This window comes from Mesoplodon bidens (genome assembly GCF_964165515.1).
Source record: "Mesoplodon bidens genome assembly, chromosome: 2".
In the NCBI taxonomy this organism is placed as follows: Eukaryota; Metazoa; Chordata; class Mammalia; order Artiodactyla; family Ziphiidae; genus Mesoplodon; species Mesoplodon bidens.
The window spans coordinates 29,761,702-29,774,164 of NC_138177.1; the positions used below are offsets into that span (position 1 = coordinate 29,761,702).

The 12,463-nt window shown below is 39.4% G+C and overlaps 1 long non-coding RNA gene across 1 annotated transcript in view; it reads right to left on the reverse strand.

Annotated features, from left to right (window-relative positions):
* The window catches only part of LOC308611902, a 79,651-nt gene that overhangs the window by 65,760 nt on the left and 1,428 nt on the right, over positions 1 to 12,463 (reverse strand). The window contains exon 2 of the long non-coding RNA XR_014015042.1: positions 8,952 to 9,086. This is a non-coding gene — a long non-coding RNA (uncharacterized lncRNA). The remainder of the gene's footprint in view (positions 1 to 8,951; positions 9,087 to 12,463) is intronic.

A 12,463-nucleotide genomic window follows, 5' to 3' on the forward strand; every position in this document is an offset into this window, starting at 1 on the left:
CTGACAACAACTAGGTCATCTTTCACTATAAATAAACATTATTGCCAGCTAATTCCAAAGATTCACCTAACATAAAAACTGTAGGGTAGGTTCTTGAATGCAATGATTTGGCTGGAAAACCCAGATTATCCTTGGAAAGAAATGAGCACCAGCAGAGAAAATAAAGGGTGATTGGCTAGGAAAGGAGTGTTATGAAGGGTACCCTATTATCAGATGAAGGAACAGGCATTTGGTGCCAAATCACCTGTTATTATACGCAGATGTATATAAAGTCCAATTGTTTTACACTGTCTCAACCAAAAGATCATTATGGTCATTATTCCCAAGAAGCTAGATTCAAAGACACTGAGGACTGCAAGGGGATTATTGAGATCATCCAGTTTAGTTTGTTCATTTTCCAATAAGGAAACTGAAGATCAGAAATGCGACTTGTTCTCAGTAACCAGATCATGTGCTCCTTCTGAAGCCCCTTGCTTCAGCAGCAACTGCACCAAGCATAAGTTATTCAGTAAATGGTGCTAAATTTGTATTCATGAACAAAGCATGGGAAGGGTCATTTTCATGCTGCTTATATTCTAGCTGTGCTTTTGGAAGAAGGTTTGTCAACAGAAAGATTTCTAAAACAGGGAGAAGTAAGAATATGATGTAGAATGTGTCACTGAGAAAAACCTTTAAAAAAATTTTATTGTGGAAATTTTAAAAAATTAATGAAAAGAGAATACAATGTATCCCTAACTACCTTAAACAATTATTAACATTCTGCCATTCTTATTACATACGCATTTCCTCCATTTGTTTCTTCTTTTTGCTTTGTTTTGTTTGGCTAGAATATTTTTAAAGCAAAACTGAGACACTGTATCATTTTACCTATAAATATTTCTATATGTATCTCTAGGAGATGAGGATTTTTAAACAACATAACCACAGTAACATCATACCCTTAAACAGGCTAACATCTAGTCCAGGAGAAATTTAGTTCTATGAGAGTATTCAAGAATGGATCAAGATCTCAAGTCTTTCAATAAGGCTAAGAATTCAAAAGAAGAGAACTTCAAAACTAAAGATTGCAATCTCATTTTTTCTTGTATTGCTCTGCAAATACAAATCTGGATACTCAGATTCCAGAAGAAGATAAAAATAGTCTATGAATCAAAACCACTAATCATATCCTGTTATTTTTAGTTATGTTTCTTCCTGATATTTTAATTCAAAATCAGTTTAATATATTTAATCACACTTTTTTTCAGGGAAAAAGTATTTTAGGTTGAGGTAAAAAATTTTGACCAAAAGATAAATTTAAAGCTAAATTAGGGTGGTTGTCAGAGCCTATATCCATGACCTTGGATGAGGTGCTTACTTACTCACTTGGAAAGTCCCGTGTTAACAGTCTGTTCTACGACTCAACTATCTGCCTCATAGAGATAGTACAAAAACACCCTCAAAAAACTCACACCTGGAAATATAAAAAATCACAAAAAATATATAAATGGTAATTGGGTGATAGGTCACATTACCCTCCATACTAAAAGCAGATACTAATAACAGGAATGTTGAGATAGCTTGTAAAAACATCTGGCTCTGAGTAAAGTTAGAGTCAGAGTAAAGTACCAGAGTTTTACTTCTGTTGGAATGTTTAGAAAGACCCCTCCATACACAGTAGATGCTCAATAATATTCGCCGACTGGATTTAATGCTGGAACCAAACTTTTGCAACATAGCAACTATTAAATTCCTGATTATGTAAAATGCAATGGATATGTATTATTCTACATCCTGGAACTGAATAGGAGAAAACGTTTTTCTTATACATGCTTTTGCTCTGCACTCAGCACTTTTTCTGCTGTCCCAAACCTATACGTTCATATTCAGGATTCATGCTGAATTTGTGTTTGTGTGGATGGAGACATACAGTGTCTCTACTTCACCCCCCTCCCCAAATTTCAGGGAAGCCAGAGGACTGTCCACAGAGTGAGTGATAATGGGGGCATTTTCTGGGCATTGATAGAAAGGTACTTACCAACACTTTATTTTTACACTAATTCTTCAGGATAGACAGCCTACTTGGTAAGGATATCAGACCTCTCCAGACAATTCTATTTCATCTTTTCCTGACCTAGAATTCACTAAACCTAAGTAGACTTTATATTATCATGTATGCTTCTAATTACATACCAGCTTATATATAAACACATTCTATCAGTCCACGTATTTGTCTACCAGCACACTTTTACTCTCAATAGTAACATGAAGAAAACAATAGCACTTGGCCTGTCTGTGAAGCCTTAGGCCGTATTTTGCAGGAGGGATGATATGGACAAATAAATTTATATTACCTAGAGCCAAAATCAAACCAACAAACAACAACAACAAAAACTGACGTGGCTTGACTATGTTTTCCTTATTAGCTATGCTCCTTTCCCAATCATCTTTGTGAATACGAACAGTGCCTTCAGTATATTTGCTTTCTTAGAAGAGTCCATCAGAATCACATAAAGAATTTTTTAAAAACATGAGTCCCCAGGACCTTGCAGCCCTTTACCACAAATTTCAGAGTGTGAGACCCAAGAATTTATGATCTTAACAATTCCTCAGGTGCTTTTTCTGTGGCCAGCACCAAGAGTGTGTGAGAATCACTGCCCAGAATACCTAGAACAGCACTCTACATATAGTTATTTTATACAAATGTTTTGATAAATGAATGAATGAATAAGTCAAGATTGTGGAAATTAGCAAATCCATGAGTTCTAACCACACCCAAGATCTACTGGTTTACGCACCTTCTAAGTGTCTTGCATCTTGCATAGTATGGCCTAGATAGATACTGACTCAACTCTGATCTGTGTAATCTCACCCCCATTCCACCCTGAGCAGCCAGCAACAATCCCACTTAGCCAAGAAACAGTGATAAGAAAACTGCTTTATTTTTACCCCTTGACTGGTAAGGTAAACAGACTGAAATCATAAACCCTAGCCTCACAGAAATACCTCCTGGCATTCAATGTAACTACTTATTGGTTATCTACTATAGACTTTATATATGCCATGCACAGTAGAAGATACAAAATGATTACAAGTCTTGATACATGTCCTTGAATATTTTACATTCAAAGTTGATAAGACAAAAGGATGTGTCACATCCTGTGCTGGGAGCTATTTGATATCATCTTATTCATTCCTCAGAGCAATTATATGGAGGGAAAAGTATTATTATCTCTATGTTATAGGTGAAGAAATTGAGGCTTAAAGAGGTTAAATACCATCTCAAGGTTATATATTGGCAGAGTTTGTATCTGAATTTCTCTTCTTTCTAACTCCAGAATTCAAGCTATTGCCCCAAAACTACTATGCACCATGCAGTGAAGATTACTATCCATTCAACATCCACTCCAGAAGTATGGAATAAGCATTTACTATACACTAGGTCCTGGCATAGAAGCAGATCACACAGGGTCTCTGTCTTCATACAGTTTCTAGTTTAATTGGAAAGGCAGACATTTAACAGTAAACGCAACAAGGATTATAAGGGAGAACTAGAACTAGAACTAGAACTATACGGATGTTATATAGGAGCCTGTAACCAGGAACTTATTTTGGTCTAAGGATTCAGGAAGTAGCTGAATCCATGTAAACCCAGGAACTCCACTTCCTAGCTGCACAGCTTGGGGAAAATTACAATTCCTTATTTGCAAAATAATGACAACACCAGTTACAAGTTTTGTGAGGTTTAAGAGATACAATGTATACAGGCTTCCCTGGTGGTGCAGTGGTTAAGAATCCGACTGCTAATGCAGGGGACACGGGTTCGAGCCCTGGTCCGGGAAGATCCCACATGCGGCGGAGCAACTAAGCCCGTGCGCCACAACTACTGAGCCTGTGCTCTAGAGCCTGAGAAGCACAACTACTGAAGCCCACGTGCCTAGAGCCCATGCTCCAGAAGAAGAGAAGCCATCGCAATGAGAAGCCCGTGCACCACAATGAAGAGTAGCCCCCACTCACCACAGCTAGAGAAAGCCTGCGCGCAGCAACGAAGACCCAATGCAGCCAAAAATAAATATATAAATAAATAAATATTTTTTAAAAACCAAAAAGAGATACAATGTATGTAAAGCACAGAACCTGACAAAATAACTACTCAATAATCATTAATTAGCAGTTATTTAAAATATTCATTTATATTTAAGAATATACAAAAAGCAGGGGTAAAACAGAGAGAAAAGAGCAGTAGAGGGAGAAGGAAAACGCAAGGCAAAGGCCCTAAGGCAAGAGGGGTAAAGCAACACATAATTTGGTTTAAGATCCAGTCCTGCTGGCTAGAAAGTAGAGAGCTATGCCAGAAAAAGCTGGAAAGGCAGGTGGGGGACCACAGCAAGCCTTCACGTAAAGATTTTTATCTTTATACAGAGGCAACTGAAGCAATTAAAGGAATTTAAGACAAGGAAGGAACTTGTTGAGATTCAAATTTTAAAAGATTACCCCAAGGGAGGGTGGAGAGAATTTCTGTTTCCATTTTCTTATTGCACATATATATATATATATATATATATATATATATATATATATATAATTTCCAACTAGCTTGCACATGCAGCTTTTGTAATTTAAAAAATAATAAGATCAGTGATGAAAATGCTACCTTGATTGTGGTAATAGTTTCATTTGACTACAAATGACTAAGGAATAATATACATTACGCTGTATTCCATGTGCAATGCCAAGAAAATTCACCAATTTTACCTAGACTACATAATATCCCAGTGTAAATTCATCCAAAGGCTCCTCTTGCCCCTGGGGTAGAATCCAGACTCAGTTTAGAAGGCTCTTTGCAGTCTGGTCTCTGATCACCTCTGCAGTTTTGCTTTTTACTTCTACTTCTCTTTCGCTTTAAGCAACAGAGCTACCAAGATACTTTATTTTTTTAAAGATTTTTTTGATATTTAAAGACTTTATTGAATCTGTTACAATATTACTTCTGTTTTATGTTTTGGTTTTTAGGCCACGAGGCATGTGGGATCTTAGCTCCCCGACCAAGGATCAAACCCACACCCCCTGCACTGGAAGGTGAAGTCTTAACCACTGGACCGCCAGGGAAGTCGCCCAAGATACTTTAAAATCCTCAAACATGCCATATTCCCTTGGGTTTAGGGGTATCTTTCCACATGATGCTTCCTCTGCCCGCACCATTCTTCACCCTTCTCTATATGCAAGCCAACTGCCTCTCTTTCCCCAAACACTGTCCCACCAAATACTGCAATTACCTCCTCCATCACAGACACACACTCACTCTTAACATACACCCATATATGTAGCTAATTCTTATAAAATGTTAGGATCCATCTTCCCTGACCAGCCCTCTCTGTATATCTGGTTTAGGTGCCCATTCTTTTGGCTCACATGGTAACTTTTAATTCCCTCATCAGAGCATTTATCACCATTAGTTATAATTGCTTGTAATTTTTTTAACCTCACCCCTTTCTCATCCCACTTGATTATACACTCCCTAAGAGCAGGAGTTTAGACTGTCTTATTTGTTGAAGGAAAAAAGAAATAAAAGTTAAGTATAACATATATAAAGTTAAATGTCCCATATTAAAATTAAAGCGAATAATACAGATTTATGATACACATCATGACATTTACAAATAGCAAATACACAGTTTGAGTAATGTATTAAGAATTCCCATTCCATTTATTTTCTGCAATCCACTTCAAAAAAGGTAAATTCTTCCCCTGACATTAGGTCATCTCTGACCTAATAAAGTTCTATGCAATACTTATTAGCAAGACTGATGCCAATCCTTTAAAGCAAAATTCCCTCTAGGCTGATTTTTTTTCGGCGGGGGGCACACCTCAGGTGTGCAGAACTTCCCTGACCAAGGATCGAACCCGCGCCCCCTGCAGTGGAAGTGTGGAGTCTTAACCACTGGACCACCAGGGAAGTCCCCTCTAGTCTGATTTAAGGAAACTTTCTTCTAATTCAAGGCAACAATAGTTAGTTATGATTTGTTAACAATGCACTTCATCCTAATAAGCCCTTAAACCCTCAACTAGTACCATGGGCTGGCTGGCCAGCCCAGAAGTCACACTGCTAGAGAACAGGCAACAGGCTGTTGCTCATTGTTTTTTTCTTCCACTGTTCCTGGAAAAAACTTACCTTTTGCAAATTTGGGTGCTGAACAAAAAGTAATAATAAAAATCTTGAGCCCAAATTTTCTTTCATTCTGCGACCTTAGATAAAGGTCAAAATGTTAAGCAAATAACTAGAACTTATATTTGCATGGTACCACGTAAGCGTAAATACCTTCTCACTACCTCCTCATTTCATAACATTGATAAAGTTGGATAATTAATGCATTGCTGAACTGTTGATTCAATTTGAATTTTAAGGAGAGTGACTGGGGATTTCACTCTCTAAATCAGTAATCTAGTTACTTCAGTGTTTTTAATTGTATCAGACCAAATTACTGATGATTTATTACTTAATGATTTTAAGCAACTGTATTTCTTGCTTTAGGTGTTAATCTTTTAACAATGGGTAGTATTTGTTCATGCTTATTCTTTCTGTGCTCTTTAAAGAATCACTTGAAATCACCTTCTGTCATTGAGCTGAGGGAGATTTCACCAGCAATGGTCATGCAGCATAACGCTCTACCAGCAAGAAAAGAGCCTGATCTAGTTAACAGCACCAGTCACTGTACCTGAAGGTCATAGAGCAAGTGATGAAGAGATACAATCCTTGAGTGAAGGGTCAGAGAAAGTATGCAAAGAACCTTCCAGACTGCATCAGCTTTGCTTAAAGTTAGACCTAAGTTCAAAACACCAACTCTAGCCCCAATTAGCATTGTGAGCTTAAAGCAAGCCCCTTATCCTTTTTGAGCCCAGTTTTATGATCCGCATTGCAATTTGCCACATAAAATGATATGTGTAAAGAACCCAGAACAGTGCTGGCTCCCAGCAAGCATGTGATAATTTGCAGCTATAACAGTGTAGAAGAAGTTAATGCAGCACTAACAGTCAAGTGAGAACCACAGAACTGATGTATTCAGTTGCTGCCAGGGGCTCCTGAGGCCTAACTTCTTGGTTTGCTGCAGCCTGGCTAACCCCTCAAGATTAAAAGAACCTTCTCTGGTATCAGAAAAGGCTCCCTTCCTGTTAGTGGTCTCAGAAAGGGCATCTTCTCAGGCAGACCGTAGAGATCAAAAGGAGATTTTAATGTGGAAGAACTTTAGAACTAAGATTTATGGCTCCACTTCATTGCAGCCAGCATAGGGTGACCAACAATCCCACTTTGTCCTGGACTGAGAAGTTTTTTGGATCATGGGACCTTCAGTACTAACACCACGACAGTCTCATGCAAACTGAGATGATTCATCATCCTAGCATTTTCCAAGGTTGGGCAGGTGGCCTGGTAACATGTAGCCTAATAGGTGGTACTATTTTATTAATCATTATTATGATTAACACTTTCCAATTAAAAGTCTCATACAGGTAATAATGAATATTGAAATGAAGAGTTTCATTTCACTGCAATTTATCCAGGCTGTTAAATACTTTGCGAAGCTTTTTCTCAATTCTCTTTCAATCACTATTCCTCTTTTCTTTTCTTCCTATCAAGACAGTGCCCTATAAAGTTAACAACGGTCCAATCCCTAGAGTATTGTGCTTACTATTATTTCCCATTTGAAGCATTTATCTCACTGATACTCTCAGCAACTCAAAGAAATATTTCTGAAATAATGGTTTAATTAACCCCAGCAGAAATAAAAATGGAGAATACAAAGAAATAAAATCTGAACTGGGTGTGAACTACCGATACTCTGTAACACATGAAATTCTATTTTCCAATAGAAGCCTGAAAGTTATTCAAAATACCTAATCCCAGTGCTAACAAAGAAATGTACTATCATGAAATAATGCCATTTACAGCAACATGGATGGACCTAGAGATTATCATACTAAGTGAAATAAGTCAGACGGAGAAAGACAAATATCATATGATTTCACTTATATGTGGAATCAAAAAAATCTTCAAAGAATGATAAAAATGAACTTATTTACAAAACAGAAACAGACTCACAGGCACAGAAAACAAACATGGTTACCAAAGGGGAAGTGGTGGGGGAGGGATAAATTAGGAGTTTGGGATTAACAGATACACACTACTTTATATAAAACAGATAAACAGGGCTTCCCTGGTGGCGCAGTGGTTGAGAGTCCGCCTGCCGATGCAGGGGACACGGGTTCGTGCCCCTATCCCGGAAGATCCCACATGCCGCGCAGCGGCTGGGCCCGCGAGCCATGGCCGCGGAGCCTGTGTGTCCGGAGCCTGTGCTCCGCAACGGGAGAGGCCACAGCAGTGAGAGGCCCGCGTACAGAAAAAAAAAAAAAAAAAAAAAAAAAACAGATAAACAACAAGGTCCTACGTATTGCACGGGGAACTATATTCAATATCTTGTAATGACCTATAATGAAAAAGAATCTGAAAAAGCATATATATATGTACACATATATATATAATTTTTTAACATCTTTATTAGAGTATAATTGCTTTATAATGGTGTGTCAGTTCTGCTTTATAACAAACTGCATCAGTTATACATATACATGTGTCCCCATATCTCTTCCCTATAACATCTCCCTCCCTCCCACTCTCCCTATCCCACCCCTCTAGGTGGTCACAAAGCCCCGAGCTGATCTCCCTGTGCTATGCAGCTGCTTCCCACTAGCTATCTATTTTACATTTGGTAGTGTATATATGTCCATGCCACTCTCTCACTTTGTCCCAGCTTACCCTTCCCCCTCCCTGTATCCTCAAGTCCATTCTTTAGTAGGTCTGCATCTTTATTTCCATCTTGCCCCTAGGTTCTTCTGACCATTTTCTTTTTTCTTTTTTTTTTTTAGATTCCATATATATATGTTAGCATACGATATTTGTTTTTCTATTTCTGACTTACCTCATTCTGTACGACAGTCTCTAGGTCCATCCACCTCACTACAAATAACTCAGTTTCGTTCCTCTTTATGGCTGAGTAATATTCCATCGTATATATGTGCCACATCTTCTTTATCCATTCATCTGTTGATGGACACTATATATAAATTTTAAAAAAAGGGAAATGTATTACAACCTTACTTCTCTTAATTACTATGTAGTAATAAATGATTTGAATTGGTGGCTTCATGTTTACATTTTATATACAATTGGCTGGGCAGCAAAAAAATTAAAAGTGACTGGGCTTCCCTGGTGGCGCAGTGGTTGAGAGTCCGCCTGCCGATGCAGGGGACGCGGGTTCGTGCCCCGGTCCGGGAAGATCCCACATGCCACGGAGCGGCTGGGCCCGTGAGCCATGGCTGCTGGGCCTGCGCGTCCGGAGCCTGTGCTCTGCAACGGGAGAGGCCACGACAGTGAGAGGCCCGCGTACCGCCAATAAAAAACAAACAAACAAAAAAACACACAAACTGGCCTGACTTGATTGTAACTTGACTTTTTTTTTTTTTTTTTTTTTTTTTTTGCGGTACCCGGGCCTCTCGCTGTCGTGGCCTCTCCCGTTGCAGAGCACAGGCTCCAGACGCGCAGGCCCAGCAGCCATGGCTCACGGGCCCAGCCGCTCCGCGGCATGTGGGATCTTCCCGGACCGGGGCACGAACCCGCATCCCCTGCATCGGCAGGCGGACTCTCAACCACTGCGCCACCAGGGAAGCCCTGTAACTTGACTTTTAATGAAGAATATTGTTAAGAGGTTTGGGTAGCCACGGAAACAGAGAAAAGAGCATACAGGGTCACTTTAGGGTCAGTGCCCATCCAAATGCTGTCAGGAGAGAAGGAGCCCAAGTCAACAGTGCAGCAGGATGCCCCTACTATATTGGAGATCAATGTACAAAGTTGCAACCATTGGAAACTGAGTATTTCTATCTCTGGGACAAAACAGTCCTGTCATGGAGTTAGATGAATCAAGAAGAGTCTGTACACATAACTCCACTTGTTCTGAACCTGTGCTCATCAAGCAACCTTCTGTTAATGCCTTTGGTTTCCTGAGTAGGTCTGTCTACATAGAAAATGCACTGGCTTTGCAATCTTGAGTATTCAGGTATATAAATTACAGCTCTTGGAAATTAATAACTATTCTGGCTGTATACACCAGTCTTGTGACCTCAGTTAAGATAAGTTCATCTGATGGCCGGAGCTGTTCTACATTGCTAATGAAAGATATTTCTGTTCTAAAATACTCTAGACAACATCCTAGAGTATTTTGGAAAATTCACCAAAGTTATGCTTCCCTGTCTGCCTGGGGACAGTCAGCAGGCCTTTCGCTGGCAATGGCCCTATATCAGCCAAGCTTTTCCATTTCAAAAGATCGTTGATTATCAATGGGGTGGGGGTTGAGTGCCTGTGATTTACCTCTCTTTATTATTTTATTTATTCCAACATTGCTACAGTGACAATTTCATGACCACAGTGGTATAAAAGACAGCTCAGACCAGGAGAGGTGGTAGGTAACCTTTGGATATAAAATATACCATAAACAATTTATAAAGTGGACACAAGTTACCATCTACTACACATCCACCATATGTTTAAACGCAGTATTATCATTACAGTCCCTCACTTACAGATATCCTTGCCTCCCTATGTTACACTTGCCTGGTAAAACTCAACATGGGTGAATCTTTCTACCTTTTCTGTAGCTGTACCAAAGAGCTAACATTGCTGGAGAAATCATATGAATAAACTGAATGGCATATTTTAGATCCATAATCACAACTTCAAAAAATGCTCGCAGCAGATCATGGGAATCCTACTCTGTTCCTCACACTAGGTTTACTTTTTCACTCTCTGAGATAAATTTTGAATCTCCTTCTCCTCAAACTTCTACATACCAAGCCCTCTCATCAGATTACTTTCCTCCCTACTTCACCTAGAAAATAGAAGCCATCAATGGGACTTCCTTTATGTTCCCACCGTCAAATCATCAATTGTCCCTAGAGCTGCAACTATCTTCTCCACCATCAGTGCTCTGGACTCACCTCTTCACACTTTCTCATGGATTTCTCTCTTTTAGTTTCCCTTTCTCTACTACACAATTGCCACCTCTTCCCTCTTCTGGATTATTCCTATTATCATACCAACATGATCTATTGTCTCCAATGTTTTAAAATGTCTCTCTTTTCTCCACATCTCTCCAGCCACTACTTTCTTTCTCTGTCATGACAAAGTTCAAGTTCTGGAAAGAATGGTTTATCTAGTCTCCACTTTCTCAACATCTATCTCATTTTTAGCTCACTACCATACGGCTTCTGACCTCACTGCTCCACCAAAGATTCTTGTAAAAGATACCAGTAACCTCCATGTTGCCAAATACAATTGACACTTCCGGCTCCTTCTTCATAGGACTTGACCTCTCAGCAGCATTTAACATAGTCGATTGCTCACACTTTCTTACAATACTCTCCTCTCTTGGCTTCTGTGACATCATCCTCTTGGGTTTTCCAGTTCTCTGGCATCTGCTCAGTGTTCTTTGCTTAATCCTCCACCTCCACCTAACCTCCAAATGTTGTTGTTCTTTAGGTCTGGCCCTTTATTCTTGTTTCTCTAATCACTCTCTCTGAGTTATCTTATCTCTTCCCACTGCTTGAAACACGTGAAGTACATATGAAACATGTCAATGAAGCCCAAATCTCTATCTCCAACCCCAACTTCCCCTCTGAGCCCAAGACATCCATGTCAACTGCATATTTTATCTACAGTTGGACACTATGTGAACACCTCAAATTTAACATGCCTAAAATCTAATTGTTCTCAATTTTTTCTTTTTAATATTAAATTTTTATTGCTCCACCAACCAAACTGCTTTCCTTCCCTCTCCCATCCCCATGGTCCCTATAAATGTCACTGTCATCCACCTAATTGTTCAAGCCATAAACCTATGTCGTTGTTGTTTTTTGGTTTTTTTTTAATTTTTGGCCGCATTGTGCAGCATGCAGGATCTTAGTTCCCTGACCAGGGATGAAACCTGTGCCCCCTGCAGTGGAAGTGCAGAGCCTTAACCACTGGACTGCCAGGGAAGTCCCTAAATCTACGTCATCATTGATTCTTCTCTCTTCTTCACACCTTCCCCTCACTTAGGAGTGATCATCTCCCACAAGCAAGTATATTCTAGCTCTAAAAATATATACCAAACCTGTCTACTTCTCTCCATCCCACAGCCTCTATCCTACTCCAAGCTACTATCATTCTTCACTAACGTAATTACTTCATTACTGCCTAGTGGGGCTTCTTGCTTCTATTCTCACCTCCCTTTAATCCATTCTTCACACTCTTCACTCAGCAGTAACGGTGAGCTCCTTAAAATGGAAAATCAGACCATGTGACTCCCCTTCTTAAAATCTTCCAATGACTTTTCACTGTACCTGGAAGACATTCTGAACTCCTTACCCTGGCCTCCAAGGCCCCTCTAAGCCTAGCCCT